The following is a 23,164-nucleotide window of genomic DNA, read 5'->3' as shown; positions in this document are numbered from 1 at the left end:
TATGAAGTACTCATTGTGGCAGCGGAGGAAGAGAGCAGGAATGAGACATCTTAATAAATACATTTCAAATTCCTGTTCTCTCCCTTTGATGCAACACCGAAGGTGGTCTTGCTGACCTGCATGAAATGTTGATACCTTTGGTCTCTGGCCACTGGTGCATTCAATATTGTATTGATAAACCCTGACCTATTATTAGTACATCATGCCCACACTTCCTTTGGAACAAAGACAGTGGTCACAACATCATGATCACTCTGATGCTAAAAGTGCATTTATTTAAGTTAGTGGCACACTCTTACATGAATTTGTTACCACACTCATAAATAAAATGTCCTTTTTGACTTTGCATCAAAGGGCACATGTGTCCACTGGCCACAAGTATTGCTGCAAATCTATCTATCTATTTATCTATCTATCTATCTATCTATCTATCTATCTATCTATCTATCTATCTATCTATCTATCTATCTATCTATCTATCTATCTCTCTATCTATCTATCTATCTATCTATCTATCTATCTATCTATCTATCTATCTATCTATCTCTCTATTTTAAAGATTTCAAGTAACTAGATGTTTCTTCAATAATTTAACTTCCAATGTTTCATTGATATTTTTATTGACGTTACAAAAGTTGTCATGAGTGTTGTAATATCTGAGGTAATTAGGGAGGGAGAGGGGGTTCACCATAGGGCCTGACATGCGGAGAATCGCCTATAGCCAACCAACCCCACATCACACAGTCTATGGATGTGCCCAGCAGGAATTGGCAACATGGTCTGGCATGCGACCAGGCCTTACAGTCAACTCCCTGTAACCACTCATAGACATTTTCTATACTTTGATGAATGAAATACTTAGAATGATATATATCTAGGACAAATTGAAAAGTAAAATGCATTTGTCAAGTAAATAGATTGTGATTACATTTCAGTAGCCATTTAAATATTTGAAAAGTAGGATGTGACTGCTGACACACCTAGATTGGAACCTTCAACCTTCACAGTGAGAGTATGAGACATTAACCTCTAGGCCACATGTAACATGCTACTATTTGATGGCAAAAAGACATACATGTTTCATCAATAGGAATGTCTAACAGTCAAACCACTAATAAATAAACGGGCATGAAATATCAGGATTCAAACCTTCAATTTAATGAGTAACAGTAACAAGGGTTTTTCTAGTAGGCCAAGATAGACCCCATTAGCTATGACTCAAAAAAGAAGTCATTTTATGGAGAGACTATTGTTATTGCAATGGTCTGTGCATGGGATAACTTCAAAGTGGCATACAAGCAAGATGCTTGCTGCCACTTGAGGACTGAGGTGGGAGCCTGAAGGCCTGAAGGCTCTCACAGTCCTAGCCAGCTCCCCGTATCCCTCGGAAGCTGGCATTTTTCCAGCAGGCAGGGAGCTGCTTTAAATGGCAGCTCACTGCTTGCAGAATCAATGTTCTCATCTGTTTCTCTGCATGCATTTTTGCATGCCGGGAAACAGTTGAAAGTTACATTTTCTGCAATCAGAGGCTGTTTGACTGGCCTGCTTACAGAAAGCAGAGCTATGTTTGCTTTTGCTTGGTGGAAGCAGTCAGCAAATGCAAAAGCAAACAGCTAAGTCCTGGGGTGGGCACCCCGGGACACAGAAGGAACCAGCCCTGGGGATGGCTGTTCCCAGCGCCATGTGCGGCTCCACAAGGGGGGGCTGCACAGCCCCTTCCAACATTGTATTTATCCTGGGGGAGTGGTGGTCTTTGGACCGGGGGTCTGCTATGGATCCCTTCATTCTTTTTTTTTAGCCCCGGGAAGGTGGCCCTGACCACCCCACATGTCATTTAATATTTGCCCTGGGTAGGTGGCTGTCCCCTGGGGTCTGGGGCAGGCTATACAGGCCTACCCTATATCAAAGTATTGTTTTGTCCGGGGAGGTGGTGGTCCCTGGGATGCAGGGGGCACCCCCCTTGGCATTTTTGTCTCTAATCACCCCAGGGAGGTGGGGTCCTGGGGCTGGTACAAGCCTCAGAAGGGGGACCTTGTGCACCTCCCTCCTCTTTCAATCCCCCAATGCTCACAGGACTTGGCCCATTTTTTTAAATGTTTGGAAAATCAGTGGATGTGCAAATTTTCACAACATTTAAAAAGATAATCTTTTTAGCCTTGGTGGGGTCTGTGAGGGAACCCTAGACCAAGGCTAGGGGCTCATGGTGACCCTACCCTGGGCCTCTTTCTTTTTTTTTACTTTTTAGGGGAAGGGTTATGTGCCATAGGGACACATTCCCTGGGGCCCATCACTTAAATTATGGGAGAGGTGGGCAGCACCCCTCCTCTGGCCAATTTTGGTCTTGGAGACTCCATCTCCCAGGCCCTGGCCTTATTATTAATTGGGAGATAGGCAGCCTCCCCCCCAGGCCAATATTGGTCCCAGGAACCCCATTTCCTGGGGCCTGCCCAGTAAATGGTGAGTGCCCTGGAACTGAGCCAGGGTACCCACTTCATATTTAAATGGGGGAGTAGAACTCTGCCCGCTCCCTAGGCTGATCTTGACCCTCAGGGATCCCCATCTATCAGGGCCCAGCCTAATTCATAAGGTGGGAGGTGGCATGCAGAACCCCTAGGGATGTAAATGGGAACAAGACACACAGCCTTCTCCCTAGACCAATATTGGCCCTAAGGACCCCATCCCCTGGAGCTGCCCACTATATGTTGGGTGCCCTGGAAGCCAACCAGGTCACCTGCTCCATTTTTATTGGAGGCTGCAGGGGGGGCACCAAGCCCCCACTACCCCAGCCAGCGCTACCTCCTGTGGAAGGTGGCATGGCTCCTACCAGCAGGGAGCAGCTAAAAATGTGCTTCCTGCCAGCAGGAGCAGCTAAAAATGCTGTTACCTCCTGGTGGGAGCAACAAAAAATGCTGCTCCCTGTGGGCAGGACCAATTTTTTCATTTTTTCCCAATGTGCTTCACAGCAAGCAGGGAAACAAATCAAACATCTGCTCTCAGCGGTCAGCAGCATTTTTCCAACTCCTGCCCACTGGAAGCGGGCTTACTGTTTACTCTCACTTGGCAGGAAGCTTTCAATTTAAATTTAACAAGGTAAGAGCAAACTTAGGTTTCCCTGCCCACACCCTGAGTGGTCACTCTGGGACATAGCAGGAGCCCAAAAATGGCTCTAAAAGTGGGGTTGTGCTGCACCCCCCCTTTTGATGGGCACCAGGCATTAGGATCCCAGGGCCCACAACAGCCAGTAGTTTTTGAGATATTAAAAGAAAGATAAAATAGCTATCTAGAGGCGTGATGGCTTCTCAAATAATAACAAGCTTGTGCAGAGATCTGCAGAGTGCTGGTTGGCTGCCAACACATCAAAAAAAGAAAAGGGGCAAGGGTAGGGACACTCTGACCCCTTAGCTCTGTTGCTGGTTTCCCAGATAGACTCTCCCAGGGCACAAACACACATTTAAAAAAATGAATTGCAGAAAACTCACAAACAATTTGCAGCAAACTTTCTAAAAAGTGCAGGCTCCTGCAATAGTTTTGGAAAAAGCCCCTGGGTGGGCCAGGTTCCAGGGGCATTATTTAAAAAATGGAGGCGGGTGCATGCACCCCCTCCTCGGGCTCTTGGAGGCCCAGGGACCACCACCTTCCTGGGGTTTTATTAAATAACTATATGGGGTTGCCACTTGGCCCCTGGTACCCCTTTGACCACCATCTCCCTGGGGCAAAATATGAAACTAACATGGGGTCCTGAATGGCCCCCCAATATAGCCCCAGGGGCTGCTGTCTCCCCTGGTTTAAACAATTAATTAATGCGGGCCACATGCCCCCCACAACCCTGGGGAGCACCAAATCACGAGGGCAAAAGATTAAATGAACACGGGGCCCATGTAGCCCCCCGCACGCCCAGGGATCACTACCTCCCTGGGACAAAAGATAAAATTAGCACAGGGGCCCAAGGGACTGCCATCTCCAAGGCAAAAGATGAAATTAGGGTGGGGTGCTTGCATGGCCCTCCACAGCTCTGGGTACTGCCACATCTCCACGGCAAAAGTTGGAATTAATGTGGGTGCCCCATGCAGCCCCTGCTGCCCCAGGGACCATGACCTACCTGGGCAAAATATGAAATTAATACAGGGCTGATAAAAGATAATGAAGTTGGTCTATTGCGGACCCCGAGCCCCAGGGACTACCACTTCCCTGGGGCACAGTTAATGTTGGAGGGCAGCCACCCTCATGGAGCCAATAATGGTCTTGGTGATCGCCACCATCCAGGGCTGGCTCCTGCTATGTACCTGGGTGCCCCGTCCTAGGATGTAGATGTTTGCTCTGACTCAGCAGGAGCTTTGACAGCTCCCACCGTGTCAGAGCACACACAACTCTGCTCCCAGTAAGCAAAAGCTGTCAAAAAGTTTTCACTTGCTAAGAGTAGAGGTTTCCTCTGTTTCACTAAAGCAGACATGTGGGCAGGGAAACGTAGGAAACAATTGCTCTCAGAGACAGGGAACTGCATGTTTAGCAGTTCCCTATCTGTGACAGCAATACCAGCTCTTGCAAGAGGCGGAGAGCTGGCTGGGACTGCTGGAGCCTTCAGGCTCTCCCTGCTATCCTATTGTACATGAGGAGTGATGGGCAGGCCTTGGGGGATGGAGTCCCCAGTGCTGAGAATGGCATGAGGAGGGGGGCCATGCAGCCCTCCTCCTCCATTTACTGAAAGCTGAGCCCTGGGAGAGGGGTTCCCAGGGACCAACATTGTCCCAGGGAGGGGAGACATGCACCCCTCCCCCATTGTATTGTAGTAGGCCCTGGGGGATTGGGGCCACAGAGTCAAAATGTTTACAAAACAATACAATACAATGCATTTAATCAATAACAAATTACTATCCTAATTGAGACAGAAAACCAAAAGACTTCAAGATCTTAAAATGAGAATAAAGTTCAATGACCTACACACAAAAACATTTATCTTTAAAAACATAAAACTGATATACATCAATGATTCCTGTGACTCCCTTAACAATTGATATAGGTTATTCGTAAATCTTGCAATATCAGTCGCATAGCACTCCCCAAAAATGTTACATGAGGATGCAACATTCACAACATCATCAATTATTCTAAGTACATATTAATTGGACATTTTCACAAAAAACTAAGATATTCCTAGTAGTATTTAATACAATATATCATTATATCTCAATTTATGATCTACATCACTAATAATAAGTGTGACATAATCCTTCCATCATTTATATTTAATCACAAATCAATTAGGATAGTCATTTGTTATTGATTAAATGCATAGTTGTGTATTGTTTTGTAAAAAATATATGTTTTGTTACATGATTTAAATTGAGAATGTACAAAGGTTGGTTCTTAATGTCTATGCCTATATGTATTTTTTTAACTTGTGTATATCATAGGATATTTGTATTTATTATGTTACAGCTGTGAAGAAGTCCTTTCTAAGGGACGAAATGCATTGACTGTTTCTGCTGCAATAGTTTGTTGTTTTTAAGAAAATAAATTAAAGACAAGGTTCATACAAGCCTGCACATAAGAATGGCAGTTTTGAATTGTTACTCCTAATATGGTGCACCATTCCAATTTAAAGCCATGATACATATACTGTATATATTGACTTAACTATTTTTATGTTACAAACGTTAATATTGATTATTGATACATAGAAAAAAAGTGATATATATATATATATATATATATATATATATATATATATATATATATATATATTTATTTATCCCTTTTAATCTATATATATCAATATTAATTTATGTAACATAAAAATACTCAAGTAAAAAAAATAATTGTACAGTTGTTACTATGTAACAATATCATGAGGAGAAAAGTGAACTCTAACATGATGTATGCAACTTTTAATCTAGGGAATCATCTAGTAGTATACTTTTGCCACCAAGTACACTGAAAGACAACTTCTGTCTCCAGATTTGAAATTCACTATGCCTATTGAAACAGCAACCCACACTCCTATTGCTGAAAATCAGTGACCTTTAAATGCAGGCAGCACAAAAAGTAGACTCATGGAAAGGCACACTGCTCACCCTTTCCAACAATTTGAAACAACTTTGTTGCTTTTTCAAAAGCAGCAGCTTGGAGCCATGTATTTTTGGGACAAAAAGTGAGTGGTATTGAGAAAGCCAAAACATCTATCTTAGTACCATACATGATTCACATGAGTAAGATGTTCAGACATCAGTTGCTTAACAGAGGATGTTACTACTCTATGTGAAGAATTTCACAGAGCATTCATCAGCCATGTAGCACAGATATTGGAACCAGGTGAGTGTGTGATATCTGTCACCTACAAAAAAGATGAAATGTTATGGTCTCAGAGCACTTACAAGGCAGGAATATTGTAATAGCCACAGCATGTGCCCCAAACATCGGCCAACTTCCTTTAGATGTCATTATACAAAGTGCTGACAGAGTTCACAGTGTCAGATCAGATGTCAGTGGGAGAATTTTACTTAGTTTGGGACCCAACTAAGGACAGGTCAAGTCACTCAGGAGCTCTGTAAAAACACTGAAGGGTACCTATATGGTCGCTGGTTATCAGAGACCATTGGAGAGAACACCCCATGGATCAACTTAATTCGACTTTTTTCTCTAATTCTCAAAGAACATGCTCACAAATTGACTAAATGCTTGTATGCAACACCTTCATGCCACCAGTGCATAACACTAAAGAAATCAGCTAAAGCTTTGGATTATGCCTCCATTTGAGCTATACCTCTCATAGGACCTCAGACTACAGCCCTGGAAAGTTGAATCCTCCACCCTGCTCTAATTAGGGAACCAGTACTGAGGGGAGAGCTATAGCCACATATTAAACAGTACTTTCGAAGTATGCCAAGGGATAGAATGGGCCATATCTGCAAATGGGGCACCTTCAAGGCTGTCCAGCAAAGCAAATATATAGGAGCGAAGGTTAATTTGAAGAAGCTGTAACAGAGACAAACAATACTTTATGTGGCAGATGGCAATTACTGAGTACAGAATACTGGAAGCCTTTCACAACCATGACACAACCCTATACACACCTGAGTTCACATCAGAAGAAAAGCAATCTAACTACTTATTTATCTCTCTTCCATAAATATCACCTGACAAGTTAGAGGGCCTTGAATGGCCCATTAAATTTACCAAAACACACAGGTTCCACAAATATAGCAGGAATGCGAGAAACTAAAAATAATGTCCAAGAATTAAACTAGTATAGATTAGGACAGTTTGAAGGCCGGACCAAATAAACCACAACTAAAGGGGAATTCAGAAAAGGACAGTACCAAGCAAGCATATAAGTATTATAAGAAATGCCGGGAAAAAACAAAATCAAATAAAGATTAAAAAAATGGGGAGAATCTCTGCATTCGGAGACCTCTGAGAAAAGATTACATTTAGGAAATAGTGACAATTTGAAACAATCTGACAGGTATCAGAATAGTGACACACGCCATTTTTGACAAATGGACTGAGCGAGGTGGACGGTCAGGACGTAGGAAAGAAGAGTATATGAAACCAAAAAAGGACTCACAGTGCTCATCAAATGCCATAATAAAAAAGGAAGAGAAACTTTCACAAAAAAAACCTCTGTTTAAAAAAACAAAGGTTGCAGGGATTTCAGCTAAGCATGCCACGCATATTGAGGACATTTCTGAAAAACAGGTCATGGGAGGTGACTTTGCTAGACAGCTCAAAAGAGGTCACAATACTTTGCCAGAAACCTCAAGAGTTTCTGGATGTGGAAGCCACTAACAACTACATTGAAGTCAAAGCCCCAGGCAAGGAGGTTGCCCCTCTTGATTGTGTTTATAAATTCAACATTCCAATTGAGGGGGACATAATGTGGACAATTAAAGTCATTTTCTGGGAAAGATTAATGCTCAGATATGATATTCTTCTGGCAGATAAAGATTGTCCACCAGTTTGTCAGAATGGTCCCACAAGGGAAAGATGGAATTTTGCCAACTTATTCAGTCCTAGTTTCATATCCATTGAAAGATGCACATGCCATAGATTTCTCTCTGGCACAAGCTTCAGCGCTGTGCTGCAACTATGCGAGTTGAGATAGGGACTCTCCCTACCATGTTATACTTATACGGTCCACCCCACAAGTACAACCACAGTGCCCAATAAAGCACAATGCAAAAGCCCCTGTGAGGAAATTCTCTCACAACTTGAGTACAGAAGTAATTGAACCCTTTGTATCTCCAATGAACAACCCTTTGTTCCCTGTAGCTAAGTTGGACCATGCATATAGAATTGTCTTACATTACAGATTTTTAAACAGCCTTACATGCACATTTGCAATACACAACTCACATAGCACAGTTTTAATAAATAACATTGTCAGTAAAAATTACAAAACAACCTTGGATGTTTCCAACAAGAAATTCTGCCAAAATATAGCACCTGAAAACAGGGGTCTAATCACATTTTTCTTGCTCAGCTCACGGTGTTTATTTTGAGGACTAACATAAACGAACAGCTGTTGTGTAGCCATTTTAGTTATAGCTAAATGCACATTATTTTAGTGAACTAAGCCTGCTGCTGTGCACTTTAACCTAGACACATTTTATTTAGCTTGATTTATTATTTTAACAATAGCCACATTTGCAGTCTTGTTTTATATCTCTCTATCTAGCTGTTATTTGCATAGGTCAGCACTGCATTCTTAAACAAGACATTTCTTTCACTCTGTGCTTTTCTCAAGGCTGCAGTAAGATAAGTTTCCGGTAAACGGGGTAATGCTTTTTCTCTGGTATTCATAGAAACATAATATCCTTACGTAGGGACATTTTCTCAGAACATCAGCTGTTTTATTATAAAAACACTTCTCTGTCCCATACATAATAGGGAGATTCCATCCAGATTACCACAACTGTATGCTGATTGCTAAACGCTTCGCTACAGCCGCTTCTGTAGGCTACAGGCCTCTTGCTCAGGTATGGGGGATGATGTCTTCCCAGGGGAACCTGAAGGGCAGAACTAGAGCTTAACATGCTGTGCTCTAATATAGCCTGGGTAGGAATTATAGTGATGACTCTAGTGACAATATGGTAGAGTTATTTTTATGCTTCACTTCCCGTGTTCCAATTGTATTCCTATTATGCTTCATCGTCCTGGTTATTGCAGTAGATGTTTTACTATCCAAGAGGCAGTTGCTTCATTAAAACCCTCTTGAAACATATACTGCCTCTGACTGTCCTTGCATATGTGAGACTAATGTAACTAAGAGAAACAGATGCGATCTGAGTGACCACGATTTCCCTGAAGAGTCTATTGTGTTATGCGCTCGGCTGCCCAATCTAGGGTAGAGATGAGGCACTGCTAGTTAGCAGGAGCAAAACCTGGAATAGGCTGACAGGTGTCCCCTGTAGTGGGTTAGACTCAGTCCCCTACCTCGTAGGCAATTCTGCCGCTCAAATCCAGTAGTCTCATTAGAATAATGAGAGCCTACGCGACATGGCGCTGCCAACTTTTGGTAAGGCTCTAATTTGTCGGGTCCTCCTGAGTATCTCTGTCTCATTACATACAAAGACACCTCAGTAGTTTAGACGGAGACATCCGTGGTATTGAGGATTTCCTCCTCAGCTAAGTAGGGAGTACCTAACTAACTCTGTAGGTTGTTCAAGCTTGAATCCAGAACAGGTAGCAATTGCAGTCAATATGCGACCACCCCTTACTGCACATTTACTGGCACATGGCTTAACGGCTCAGGGGGGGCCAGTCACATTTGTTGTTGAGTCTCACCCAGCTTATAGAACAGAATTCTTTTATTCTTGGGTCACATTTCCAGCAGCTGATGGGAACACAAATACATTTCATCACTATACACCTGCAAATGCACCTGTGTGCATATGCATATCTAGAAATACCTCTATCTTATCAAGAACATAATATTTGGCTTGATGGCACCCTACCCCACACAATTTTACATGTTAGGTTAGGTCCTCTAAGTAATGATGTTCCTACCTGGCCTTTATTGGCCACTTATACACCTCATCCTGCTGCAGCGAACTTAACTGCAGACAAAGTCTGCCGCTTATATGCTGAGCTGATGCCAATAGATACACGATTAGTACAGTTTGTAATGCAAACATTAAATACAAACCCAGAACATGCTGCTCCGGCACAGCCGCATGCAGTAATGCCAAGTATTAATCCTGAGACTGTACATTCAATCATGGGTGATGTACCCGCCAAACAAAAAGAAATTCAATTTGGTTAGTTAAAAAAATAAATGCACTGGAAGCAGTATTCCCCATACGGGACCTCAGGATGAACACAGAATATTAACTATGTGGTTGCCATTTGGGATGGTCCCCACAATAGATAACTGTAATACTTGGGGCACAGTATTTGCAACACTCTATACTACCGCACATGGTAAACCGACACTTGCCAATTTATGAGAAGTGCTGAAACATATTCACGATGAATACGGGGCTGTCCCGGCCCTGAACTTGGGGATGCATCTGATGGGCAACTTTGCGACAGTATCCTCAATTATATTAAGTAACCTTAAAGGGGAGCATGCGGCTCTGGGGCGTTACTCCACAGGATCAAGAACGTGAGCTGCCAAAGATTATCGTGGAGACCTTCTCTAGCATTGGTCGAGATAGTCTTTGGGCCAGACCAACAAAACCACAATTGCCGGGTAAAACTAATAAAGAGTCTACCAAACAAGCTCCTGAGGGTACTAATAAACGCTGGATAAAAAACAACTAACAGCTAAGAAAGAAATGGAAGAATCTGTGCATACGGAGACCCCACAAAATAGATATAATTGCAGAAATAGAGATAATATAAAAACGCTTGACAAATAACAATATACTGAGACACATCAATCTCGTTCCTTTCAGGACTCACTGGAAAAATGCAGTGAGAGAGGTGGGCGGTCAGAGCGAAGAGCTGAGTACGTGAAACCGAGACAGGAACCACGACTCTCAAAGGAAGTTTCTGTTAAAAAAGAAGAGGAACTTCCCCAACAAAAACCCAAATTCAAAAAGAAAAAAAAGGGTCAGCAGTTGCAGTTCACCATGCCACTCAATAAGAGGACTGTATTGAAGAACAAGAAGTAGGCATTAGCACTATTAGACAGTGTGATAAAGGTCACAATAGTTCATCAGAATCTTCTAGATAATCTGGAGGTGAAAGCAACTGATGACTTCCTACAAGTAGAAACTGCAGACATTCGTGTCTCCACGCCTGAAAGGGTGTACAAAGTAACATTACAGTTAGAAGGAGACATTGAGTGCACAATTGCTGCAATCTTTTGGGACCGCGTTGTAAACATATATGATATTCTACGTACCGAAAGGGATTGGCCACCTGAATTTGTCTGTACCTGCCCATATGGGAAAGATGTTATCAAACCTTCTTTCTCGCCCCATGTTCCTGAGGAGCTTGCAGAACCCTACGCCATCGATTGGGCACTGGGGCAGGCACCCTCTTTATATCACAACCATGTAGGATGGGATAAAGATTCCCCCTATCATGTAATCTCTATTAAAAATCAACCCGAACCTCAACCCCAATATCCAATAAAACATGATGCAAAAGCACCCGTGAGGGAAATCCTCACACAACTGGAGAACCAGGGTGTAATCGAACCTTGTGTCTCACCAATGAATAATCCCTTCTTCCCAGTAGCTGAACCGGACCATTCGTAAACAGGCATACACGCACATATGCTATACAAAACTCACATAGCACAGCACTCATGAACAGCATAGTGCGCAAAAAATACAAAACAACACTGGACATTCCCAATGGTTTCTTCTGCCAAAATATAGCGCCTGAGAGTAGAGACTTAAGTCTTAAGTTTCAGGTCACCAGGCTCCCAGAAAATTTTTCTCTTTACCCCAGGGGTACAAGAATAGTCCAGGCAGCTTGTGTGACTTCAATATTGCATGACATAACCCCTGAAGCGTTGTCCTATGTAGATGATATTTATCTTATGGATGATGAATTGCTGCAACATTTAAGATGGGTAGCCCACATTGTTGTGGGATTTGGCTACAAATTCAATAAAAAAAATATTTAAAAAACTAGCCTTCCTTAGCGTCCTGTTTCTGGTATATGAGCTATCAAGTGAAAGAAAGAGTCTAGCGCCACAATTCTTGGAAAAATGCACACAGTTACAACCTCCAAATACAATTGAAAAAACTCCAATCCCTATTGGGTTTTCTAAATTTTGGCAGAACGTACATTCCAGATTGTGCATCACGTATAAGACCTTTATATGACTTAATATGTCCTGATTTTTTCAAGTTAATTTTGGACAGTTGAACACACATGCATTCTCAGAGCTTTTCAAACAGACATGCTTGCAGCACAACAAGGGACAACAAAAAACATCTTGTCATCAGAGTAATTGCTGGTGCCATTGGTTTCACCTTTGTAACTTTCAATGAGGGTGAGACAGTCCCGATTGCATACAAATCACATTTGTATTCAGCAGCAGAACAACGTTTTGCTCCCACTGAGAAAATTCTCTCCGCTGTTCAGGTGGCCGTCATTAAGGAAAGACCACTAGCCCAAGGCAAATGCATTATTGTCATCTCTCCAATCCCAGCCCTTGAGGCAGTAACCAAAGCCAGCGTTCCTAACGCTAAAGCATTACATCCACGTTGGATTCAATGGGCAACATCTTTGACAGCCACTGATGTTGACTACATTTTTGACCCAATATTACAAGCTCAAGAATTTTTGCAATATGAACTAGAATACCCAGTTTCAGCAAGTAGACTGCCTATTGATCAACATCAAAGAGTCATGTATACCGATGGCTCAGCACCACCTGCAACTGGCACAAAACATCAATACTCCGCTGCTTGTGCAGTCGTACATGGCTACATGGAGGTTAATACATTTTGTCCCCAACATACATACACACAAACCCTAGGGGATTGCAGAGCACAATTAGCAGAGCTAAAGGCTCTGGTGATGGCACTTGAACACACGGATCCTGCACAGTTAACACTGAGTGTCTGTGATTCATATTACAGCACCCAGCCCTTCAATGAATACCTGCATTACTGGCACCAGAATGGGGTCAGAGATTCTAAAGGGAACACCATTAAACACAGACTTCTGTGGGGGAAAGTAGCGGATCTGAAGGAAACGCTACCAAATGTCCATGTTGTACATACACTTGGACACTAGTGCATTGGAATATACGTTGCTGGAAATACACTGGCTAATGAAACCACCAAATCAGCAATAGCTACAGCTGCTGTTGCTACAATAACCCATTCTGGAATGAAACCGGACAATGACATATGGGCTGCCGTGAAAGCTACGGTTGAAGGCATGCACTCTCCAAAAGCATTTCCTGCTAATGATTCCTACCGAATGGGAGGCTGCCTTGAAGTTGAAGTAAAAATACCAGGCATGGGGGTGCGAGTAATTCCCAACAAAGATATAAGATCAGAGTTGATTAAAACAGCGCATGAGGGGGTAGCATTTGCCCATGCTGGTGTGGCGGCTACAATATCACTGTTGCAAGCACGTTATGGGTGGCCAGGTCTATACAAACAGGCCAAGCAGTATGTCCTTTGTTGTGACATCTGTCAACAAATAAAGGGTTACACCATCAAATGCCTACCGCAGACACCCCTCCTTATTTCCCACAAACCATTACAATGTGTGTACTTGGACCATTGTGGTCTCCGAACTCCGAACAGTGCATACAAATAAATTTTAGTTGCTGCTGACTCATGCTCCAGATTTCTATGGGTGTGGCCACAATGCTCGGCTGATGCTCGGACAGTTATTAAAGATTTGTGAGTCTTTATCAGTACATTTGCAGTTGTGGCTTTCCACTCCAACCAGGGCCCTGCTTTCGCCTCAAGGGCATTCAGTGATGCCATGGCTTCATTAGGGGTCCAACTCCATTACTGGTCTCCATTTCATCCGGAGGGAAATTGTGTTGTGAGTGACAAAACTGTGATTTAAAGTAGTCCTTAATAGCCAGAGTCTTAGGTACGGGTGGTAGTTGGCTTAAGCACCTGTATGGAGTTCGAAGAGCACTTAACAATCTGTCTAGAAGGTCCCTAGGGGGCCATACTTCAGACGAGTGTTTGTTCAGAACTCAAATGTATGTTCCAGATCTTGATGGTCCTGGCAGAAACACCTTTTGACATAAATTAAGGTATCACTGTCTTGAAGGAATTACAACAGTTCTGTGATGACAACGCTTCTGCCATTGCTGCCTCCAAAGGAATTAAGAAGGTACCAATAACACCTACCGGCTGGATTCCTAAAGTTGAGGATCTAATAGGTGAAAAGGTTGCCGTGAAAAAGGAGTTCAGCAATTCTTATCGTGCACCTGTCCCAGTCTTGGAAATACACAATACCAGAACTGTCATTCTACTGCAGTTGGCTGGTGCTAAAAAAAAACTGTTTTGTCGCAATTGACAATGTGTAGTTACACCATGGGGCTGATCCTGTACAGCAGACCAAGAGGAGCAACCAATAATTCCTAAAACCCTCTCAGTACTGGTCAAGAAGTCTCTCTACAAGTATTGAGCAGCAATGCAGACACCTCCCCGAGCTTGGAGAGGGTGGAAAATGATCTTGCTATGTTCCACTGACATCTTTTACAACAAACAATACTGAAAATACTGATTGATTTGATACAACTTCAACACAGATGGTGATTTACTATGAACCACTGTAGAAGACCCTTACCAGTTCTCCTCCTACAATCACAGCTCCAGGTTTTGCACAAACTGCTTCTGGATACTTTGCCAACGTCAATGGCATTTTCTCAGACTCATTTGCCTCTTCTACATCTGAACTGCAAAAAACACGTAAGCTGATAAACTGGCTTAAAACAAATTACTTTATTTTCCCATGGAACTATCTGTGGCTTTCTTTGACTGTATTAGCTTTCCTCCTATGGATTGGCTTTGTTATAACACTCTTTTTATTAATACATGGTCATTTTCTTCCTGAAAGATCAACAGTTGAACTGGTGGATGAGGTCCTAAAACCCCATTTTTCTTCTCACACACTCCGCAGAGACTTGTCTTTCGTGAACATTTCTGCTATACCAATTCCTGATGGGATTCTTTGGGATAAAGTCACATTTGATATATGCGGCCCTACAGAGGTCATTCAAATACCATATGTATTTAAACTTTCAATGAACTATGTAATAATACCCGGAGTTGTTACTGATGACTGGGATGTGAAAACAGTTGATTCTATGATAACTGAATTGCAGTATTCGAAAGTGAGGATGTTTATCAATCCAAAGAGAATTACAGTGATATGTTTTTGGTATAATTATTATGGGCACCATTTCATTCATAGAGCAAGTACCCCAAAGACTATTTTTAATTACACACAATGGGAGCATTGTCCAAGTCCACTACAAGGGAGTTCTAAAACATACTCTGAAAAGTTTGCATATTTTTCTAGGCACACTGTTAAAAATGCTGAGTCATAGTATTTTATATTGCCATCAATGGAAAATGTACACATATTAGTGACAGATACTAAATTAATTTATGCGGATTCCTTTGTTTCCCGGTTGGCTAGAGAAGGCTATAAATATTGGCTGAAGTCGATTGACTTAAAAAGTGTGTGGGGAACTAGAAATTGGCAAATAAGGGGGAATAAAGATTTATTTAGAATATGCCTGATACCTGTTCAAATGATATTTTTAAATGAAACTGTACAACAAACTAGTTGTTTAAACTTAGCAAAACTGAAGGATTTGAATACGCCCAATATTCCTGCCCCTGCAAAATTTTACAAATGGCAAAAATATATAAATGCAACTGAAGAGCAGCTCGATGAATGGGTCAAGAATGGTATGCTTAATGCTTCACTGTCACGTCCTGGTGGGTGGTTTTTGTGGCAAATAGATACCAATGGGTGTCATAAACATTTAATAAACTCCACAGGGGTTTTTAGAACTAGTAGGCCGGACTCTCACTATGTGTCATCCGAACATGCAGGTATAATAACAACATACAGTGTAGGGAAACTATGCCAACAATGGTTGAAGAGTTCCTCACTAGATTCTGTTAGAGAACACCTCAGTCTCCTTTCTAATAACACTGACTTACAGGACTTTCTGTTAGGCCCCAGAAAACAACACAGAAAGCGTTTTTATGTGCAGTATATAATGAAATTTGGAAGCTTTCGCAACAAGAATCTGTTGCCCGGTTAAGGGAAATAGACGAGGAAAACTTAAAGAAGGCATTAGCTGTTGTAGATAATGGGACTAATACCCTGTCCAACCGGATATTTACCTTAAACAACATCGTCTCTTCTGCAATAGACATAACAAAAAGTGCTATATCATCTTTACACCATGGACAGAGTCAACTACGGTCCATTATGCAGTTGGATTGGACATTCCAAACATTGAAGGCAGGTTGCGTTCCCTGGCAACACGTTAGCGCAAGGGACATATTTTCCACATTTAACTTAATGCAACAACTAATGTCTGAGAAAGAAGCGACTTCTGTCAGGTTAAATATTGAAAAGTTAGACAAGTTGCCTTTTACTGTGGCTAAAACACCATTTGCTGAGTGGTTAATACTCAGGGTCATTAATCTGCCTATTTCAACATTCCAATTCATGTCCTGTTTAAAACACATTCTAGTAGGCAGATATAAAAGGCTGGGAGATAGATACATCCATGAGGTGTGGGAGCTGCCCTTCTCATACAAATGTCTCAGTGGCATGAAAGAGGTCTTTCTTAGCTTTAGTGAATGCAAGACTTCTGTCAGCTATTCAATGTTTTGTAAACAGCTGTCCTTGCACGGAGCATGTAACGCTTCGGCAGCGAACTTGGCTTGTTTTCTGAAGGGAGTTCAAGTCCCCTTTAATTAGACCTGCATTCCAGGTGCCTTCAAATGGCAGCTATGTTCTCCTCAACAGTGAAAACATTTGTGGAATGCGAGCCGGAATAGTTTATGCTGTTTCGGTCTCTAAGATTGTTACATGCTGCAGGAATGTACTTTTTCCTCCGACACGACAGAGGGAAGTAGCTGAGATTTGGACTCATATTGCTACTTCTAATGTGAATTTTAACAAGTTGAGCAGACTCAAGACTTTATTGTTCCAAAAACATGTGGCACTCACATCTGCACACAAGACCTACGAACTTCAGGTGGCAAGGTCATCAGCAGAGATACAGCCGTTTTAAGTACTATCTTTTCGAGACACTTTGGTGAGCTCGTGAGATGAATATTTAATGCATCCAGTACTACTGGAATCGTAAATTTCTTTAAGGCTGTTGCTTCTGGTTTCGTTCGCACCTTCTCCTCTATATTCAGTTTAATACCATCAGCCATCCACTCAATATTCTCAAGTATTTTCGGGGGATTTTCCGATAACTTTGGCTATAATAGGTGGCATTCTGATATTGCTCCTTTTTCTGCGCAATGGCTGTCCCGCCACAACAAGGAGGAATGAAAGCGCTCCCCCAAGCTCAGCTGTGTCATGAACGCATGATGCAGTACTTCGGAGCAACACTCCTGGAGCAATTGGAGTGTGACTGGTCTCTGTCATTCAGACCAGTTTTGCATTGTGTGCAGCTCGTGTTTCGGTGCCTCTGGTACTCGTTCGAACATGCACTGAAAGCTTGTCTTTGTACGCAGCGCTTGCTTTCATTGGACACTGATTTGTTGATATTTTTGTTGAGGGCTCCTTACAAGACATGCTCATTGAGGGTGTGTTTTGCTACGGGAAGCTGCTTATGAGTTGCCCTTCATGAAGGATACAGCTCTGAACTCATTATTGGGCACACCACAGAATGCTGCTGCCTTGGCTGATGCTCAGGCTTTGGAACACGAATGCTCCTTGGTTCTTCTTGGTGATGAGTTTCTTAATTTACCACCTGCTGAAGTGGAAGATTTCCTGTCCTCAATTATCCTGGATTCAATGGCAACTTCCAAAATGACTTTGACTCTTGAAATTTGGCCTTTTTTATGCCACAAGTTAACATTTTCAATTTTGTATGCTCAAGTGTCTTTTACCTTTTCATTATTGACATTCTTACATATATATCTTAGGTTGAATTTTAGTAGCTTTTCTACACAATTAGGCTTTGACCCACCTTTGAACCGGCAAGTAGAGGGTGTTGTGTGCCATTTTAGTTATAGCTCCATGCACATTATTTTAGCGAACTAGGCCTCCCGCTGTGCACTTTAACCTAGATATATTTTATTCAGCTTCATTTATTATTTTAACAGTAGCCACATTTGCGGTCTTGTTTTATTTCTCTTTATCTAGCTGTTCTTTGCCTAGCTCAGCGCTGTGTTATTAAACAAGACATTTCTTTCACTCTGTGCTTTTCTCAAGGCTGCAGTAAGATAGGTTGCCATTAAACGTGGTAACGTTGTGTCTCTGGTATTCATAGAAACATACATATCCTTAAGTAGGGACATTTTCTCAGAACATCAGTTGTTTTATTATAAAAAACACTTCTCTGTCCCATAAATGTTAGCGGAAGATTCCAGTCAGATGACCATGGATGTGTGCTGATTGCTGAACGCTTCTCTAAAGCTGCTTCTGTAGTCTACAGGCCTCTTACTCAGGTATGGGGGATGATGTCTTCCCAGGGTGACCTGAAAGGCAGAACTGGAGCTTAGCATGCTGTGCTCTAATATAGCCTAGGTAGGAATTATAGTGATGACTCTAGTGACAATATGGTAGCATTATTTTTATGCTTCACTCTCCTTGTCACAATTTTAATCCTGTCATGATTCATCGTCCTGGTTATTGCAGTATATGTTTTATTATCCAAGATGCAGTTGCTTCATTAAAACCTTATTGTAGCATATACTACCTCTGACTGTCCTTGCATATGTGACACTAATGTATGTGAGAGAAATGGATGAGATCTGAGTGACCACAATTTCCCTGAGGAGTCAATTGTGTCACACGCTCGGCTGCCCAATCATCCCTGTTCTAGGGCAGAGATTAGGTACTGCTAGTTAGCCGGAGAAAAACCCGGATTAGGCCGACAGGTGTCACCTGTAGTGGGTTAGACTCAGGCGATTCTGCCGCTCAAATCCAGTCGTCTTATTAGAATAATGAGAGCCTACACAGCACAGCCATGGATGGTTCTCAGCTTGTGTAACATCAATATTGCATGACATTGATCCTGAGGTATTGTCTTATGTAGATGGCGTTTAGCTTAGAGAGGACGACCTCTATACACATTTGGCCAGAGTGGATCGCATTGTATTTTGATTTGCCAAAGAAGGCTACACATTTAACCTTAAGTAAACAAATATTGTTTTTCTCTGTGTCTTATTCTTGGGATACAATCTCTCAAACCAGGGGAAGAGTCTGGCACCTCACTTCCTAGAGACTTTTGCACAATTACAACCGCCAAACACCATAAAAAAAATTGCAGTTAGGATTCTTCAATTTCAGCAAAACACATACACCAGATTATGCACAGCATGGAAAACCATTTTTTGATTGAATTAATCCTGATTTTCCTAGCAATCATTGGACACCACAACACACACAAATACTAAGATCATTACATGCTGACATGCTTGAATCAAAACACTTACATACACATGAAAATAAACCTAATTTGTGCATCCAGATAATTCCGGTTGACATTGATATCACATATGGCACATTCAATGAAGGTGGCACAGTACCAATTGCATACAAATCACATTTATATGCAAAAGCAGGAATATGTTTTGCATCAACTTTGAAAACAATAGCTGCAGTTCAGATGGCTGTCATTAAGGTGAGACCATTAGCCTACAGCAAACACATTAATGTCGTGACCCCACGTCTGGGCCTTTGGAGGGTGTCACCAAAGTGAACGTTCCCAGTTCTAAAGCATTATATCTATGATGATTACAGCGGGCTACATTCTTGACTGCCATTGATGTTGATTATCATTTTGATCCAAAATGAAAACCCAAGAATTTCTCCAATATGAACTTTAGCATCCGATGCTCATTAATGTCATGCCTCTAGAACATTACAAATGCATCATTTACACTGATGGTTTGGCACAAACTACAGTAGGTACTAAACACCAGTAATCAGCAAATTCAATTTCTCAGCCATTTAGGGAGTCATGAAAGATGGTGACTTCTACCCTTAACAAACCTAAACACAGTCCCTTGAGGACTACTTTGCTCAGCTTGTTCAGCTCAAAGCATTAATTCTGGCACTGGAACATGCAAATCCTTAATTCCCAACACTTATAGTGTGCATTTTGAGTTATTGTATCTGGTCCTTCAATGAAAACTTACCCTACTGGCACCTAAGTGGATTCAGAAAGTTTAAAGAAAACCACATCACACATAAAATGCACTAGGGAAAGTGGCAGAGCTTAAAGACAAATTGCCCCTGGCTCATGTAATACATACACTGGGCCATCAACATGTTGGAATACACATTGTAGTGGATTAATTGGTTGATGAAGTGGTCAAGTCAGCAGTTGTTACAGCAATGGTTGCAGCAAATAACTCATTCCCATATGGGGGTGGATGATGAAATTTTGGCTGCTGTACATGCCTCGGTTGATGGCAAGCCACAACCAAAAACATACCCAATAAAACATTCCTACCACTTGAGTGCCCAAAACATTCCTTATGTAACAACACCAGGGGTGGGTGATTGTGTGAGCCCCAAACAAGAATTTAGTCTACAACTAATTAAAGCAGTGCATGAGGGTGTTGCTTCTTCCCATGCTGGTGTGGCGGCTACTATCTCATTGTTACAAGTTAGTTACTGGTGTCAAGGTCTACTCAAACAGACCAGTTTATCCTTAATTGTGACATCTGTCGACAATTCAAAGGCTCCACCATCAAGCATCTATTGCAGACACCCCTCTTAGTGTCAAACAAGCCTATACCTGGAGCACTGGGCCCTTTACATTTAGCTAGTGCATACAAATACATTCTACTAACTGCAGATTCTTGCTCTATATTCCTTTGGGTGTGGCTGCAACATAATGACTGACGCTCACACTGTTATTAAAGATTTGCATCTCTTCATCAGGACATATGCAGCTGCTGCATTCCATTCAGACCAAGGACCTTCTTTTGCCTCTAGGGATGAAAGGGATGCCATGGGAACATTGGGTGCAGTAGTACATTATTTTTTTCTGTGTCATCCTGAGAGAAATTTGATTTTGGAAAGAAAAAACTGAGACTTAAAGCAATCCTTACCAGTTAGAGTATTAGGCTGAGGTCGTAGTTGGATCCGTCACCAATATTGTGTCTAGAGAGCATTAAATAATCTGTGTCAAAGATCTTTCGATGGCCGTACCCCAGATGAAGTCCTGTTTGGCATCTCTATGTTTATCCCAGATCTTGATTTTCCTGGCACAATGGATGCAGACACACGATTTGACAAAAATGAAAGTGTCACTGTTTTACAGGAATTATAACTTTTCCGAGATGAGTGGTCCACAACGCATGCCTTCTCCTTGGGAATAAAGGATTCAACAACTTCCACAGGCTGGATTCCAAAAGTTGGGGATCTGTTTTGTGAAAACATACTTGTGAAGAAGGAGTTTGGCCCTTCTTACTGAACACCAATCCCTGCTCTGGGGATACAGGGCAGCAGTACAAGGAATCTATATCCTCTGCCTGGCTCCAAAGACAATCAGTTTGGCTTCATTGATCACATACAATTGCATCATGTTGCCGATCCTGCACAATAGACCTTGAGGAATCGTGGGTAATGCCCTTACCCCTCTCACTACGCTACAAGAAGTATCTCTTTAAGCATTAAACAACAGTGAAATTATTTTCCCTACTTTGGGGAGGGTAGATAATGAACTTTTGTTGATTCTGGTTACCGCTACGACTACAAGTACAAGAAATGCCCAAAACATTCATCTGCAATTCACTAATGCAACAAAAACCGATGGGATTGTTTATAATGAACCATCATTAGATACATCTACCAATTTATTTCACTTGCACCAGTTCCAGTCTTTTCACAGACTGCTTCTGATTATTTTGTAGACTTGGATGATTTTTCCTCAACATCAACTAGTGTTTCAGCTCACAGAATACATAAGCTTTTCAACTGGCTTAAATACAATTAATGCATTTTTTCATTTGTACCTATGGATTGTTTTAACATTGCTTGCTTTTCTTCTTGAGATTGGATTTGTTGTTGTTTCCTTCTTGCTTATACATGGGCATTATCTTCCTGAATGCTCTTCTGTTAAAATGATGTATACGGTTGTAAAACCTTATTTATACCCCCTGAGTTTATGAAGAGCGTGTCACTAGTGAAAATTTCTGCTCCTCCAGTTCCTGATGGGATTGTTTGGGATAAAGTTCCATGTGACATTTTTGGTCCTACTGAAAAGATATAGATTCCTTATGTTTGTTTTACAATGTATATGAATTATATTATCACACCTGGGGTTGTATCTGATGCCTGGGATGTTAAAACAGTTGATTCTATACTTTCTTCACTAGAACATTATACTGTATTTTGAAAGTGAAGATATGTACAGGAATTCAGCAAAATATGGCAAAATGTTCTGTTATCATAATTTTGAATACCATTACCTGCAAACAGGGAGTACCCCATGTACAGTTTTGAACTATACACAAGGGGAACATTGTCCAAATCTACCTTTTGGGAGTTAAAAAATATTTGTAGATACATTCAGATATTTTACTGGGCATGATGCTATTAATCCCAAATTGTAATTTATTTTTAAATTACTAATAACTAAACAAAGGAAACCCTGCAGAAAATTAATTTATTCAAAGACATTTGTTTTCTAGTTAGCCATAGAAGATTATAAATAGTGGAAAAGGGAAATTGATTTGAAAGCAGTTTGCCTAAAGAAAGATTGCCAGGTGCAAGACATGGATGTTTTATTCAAAGCATGCCTAATTCCATTGCAAATGATTTTCTTGAATGAAACTGGTTAGCAAAAGCTAAAGAAATGGATGTGCCTAATATTCCCTCAATAGCAAAATTTGAAAATTGGCAAAATGTTGTGAATTTTACTGAAGGCAAGTTCAATGGTACGTTATCAATGGTACATTTAATTCAACAAATGCAGGTCTTAATGGGAGGTTATTGTGGCAAGTGGACACAAATGGTTGTCATTCATGTTCTTCACAGAGTTTGAAGGCAAGCAGACTGG

This window comes from Pleurodeles waltl, chromosome 5 (genome assembly GCF_031143425.1).
Source record: "Pleurodeles waltl isolate 20211129_DDA chromosome 5, aPleWal1.hap1.20221129, whole genome shotgun sequence".
NCBI lineage: Eukaryota > Metazoa > Chordata > Amphibia > Caudata > Salamandridae > Pleurodeles > Pleurodeles waltl.
The sequence above is the reverse complement of the archived record's forward strand: the minus strand, read 5'-3'. Positions refer to the sequence as shown.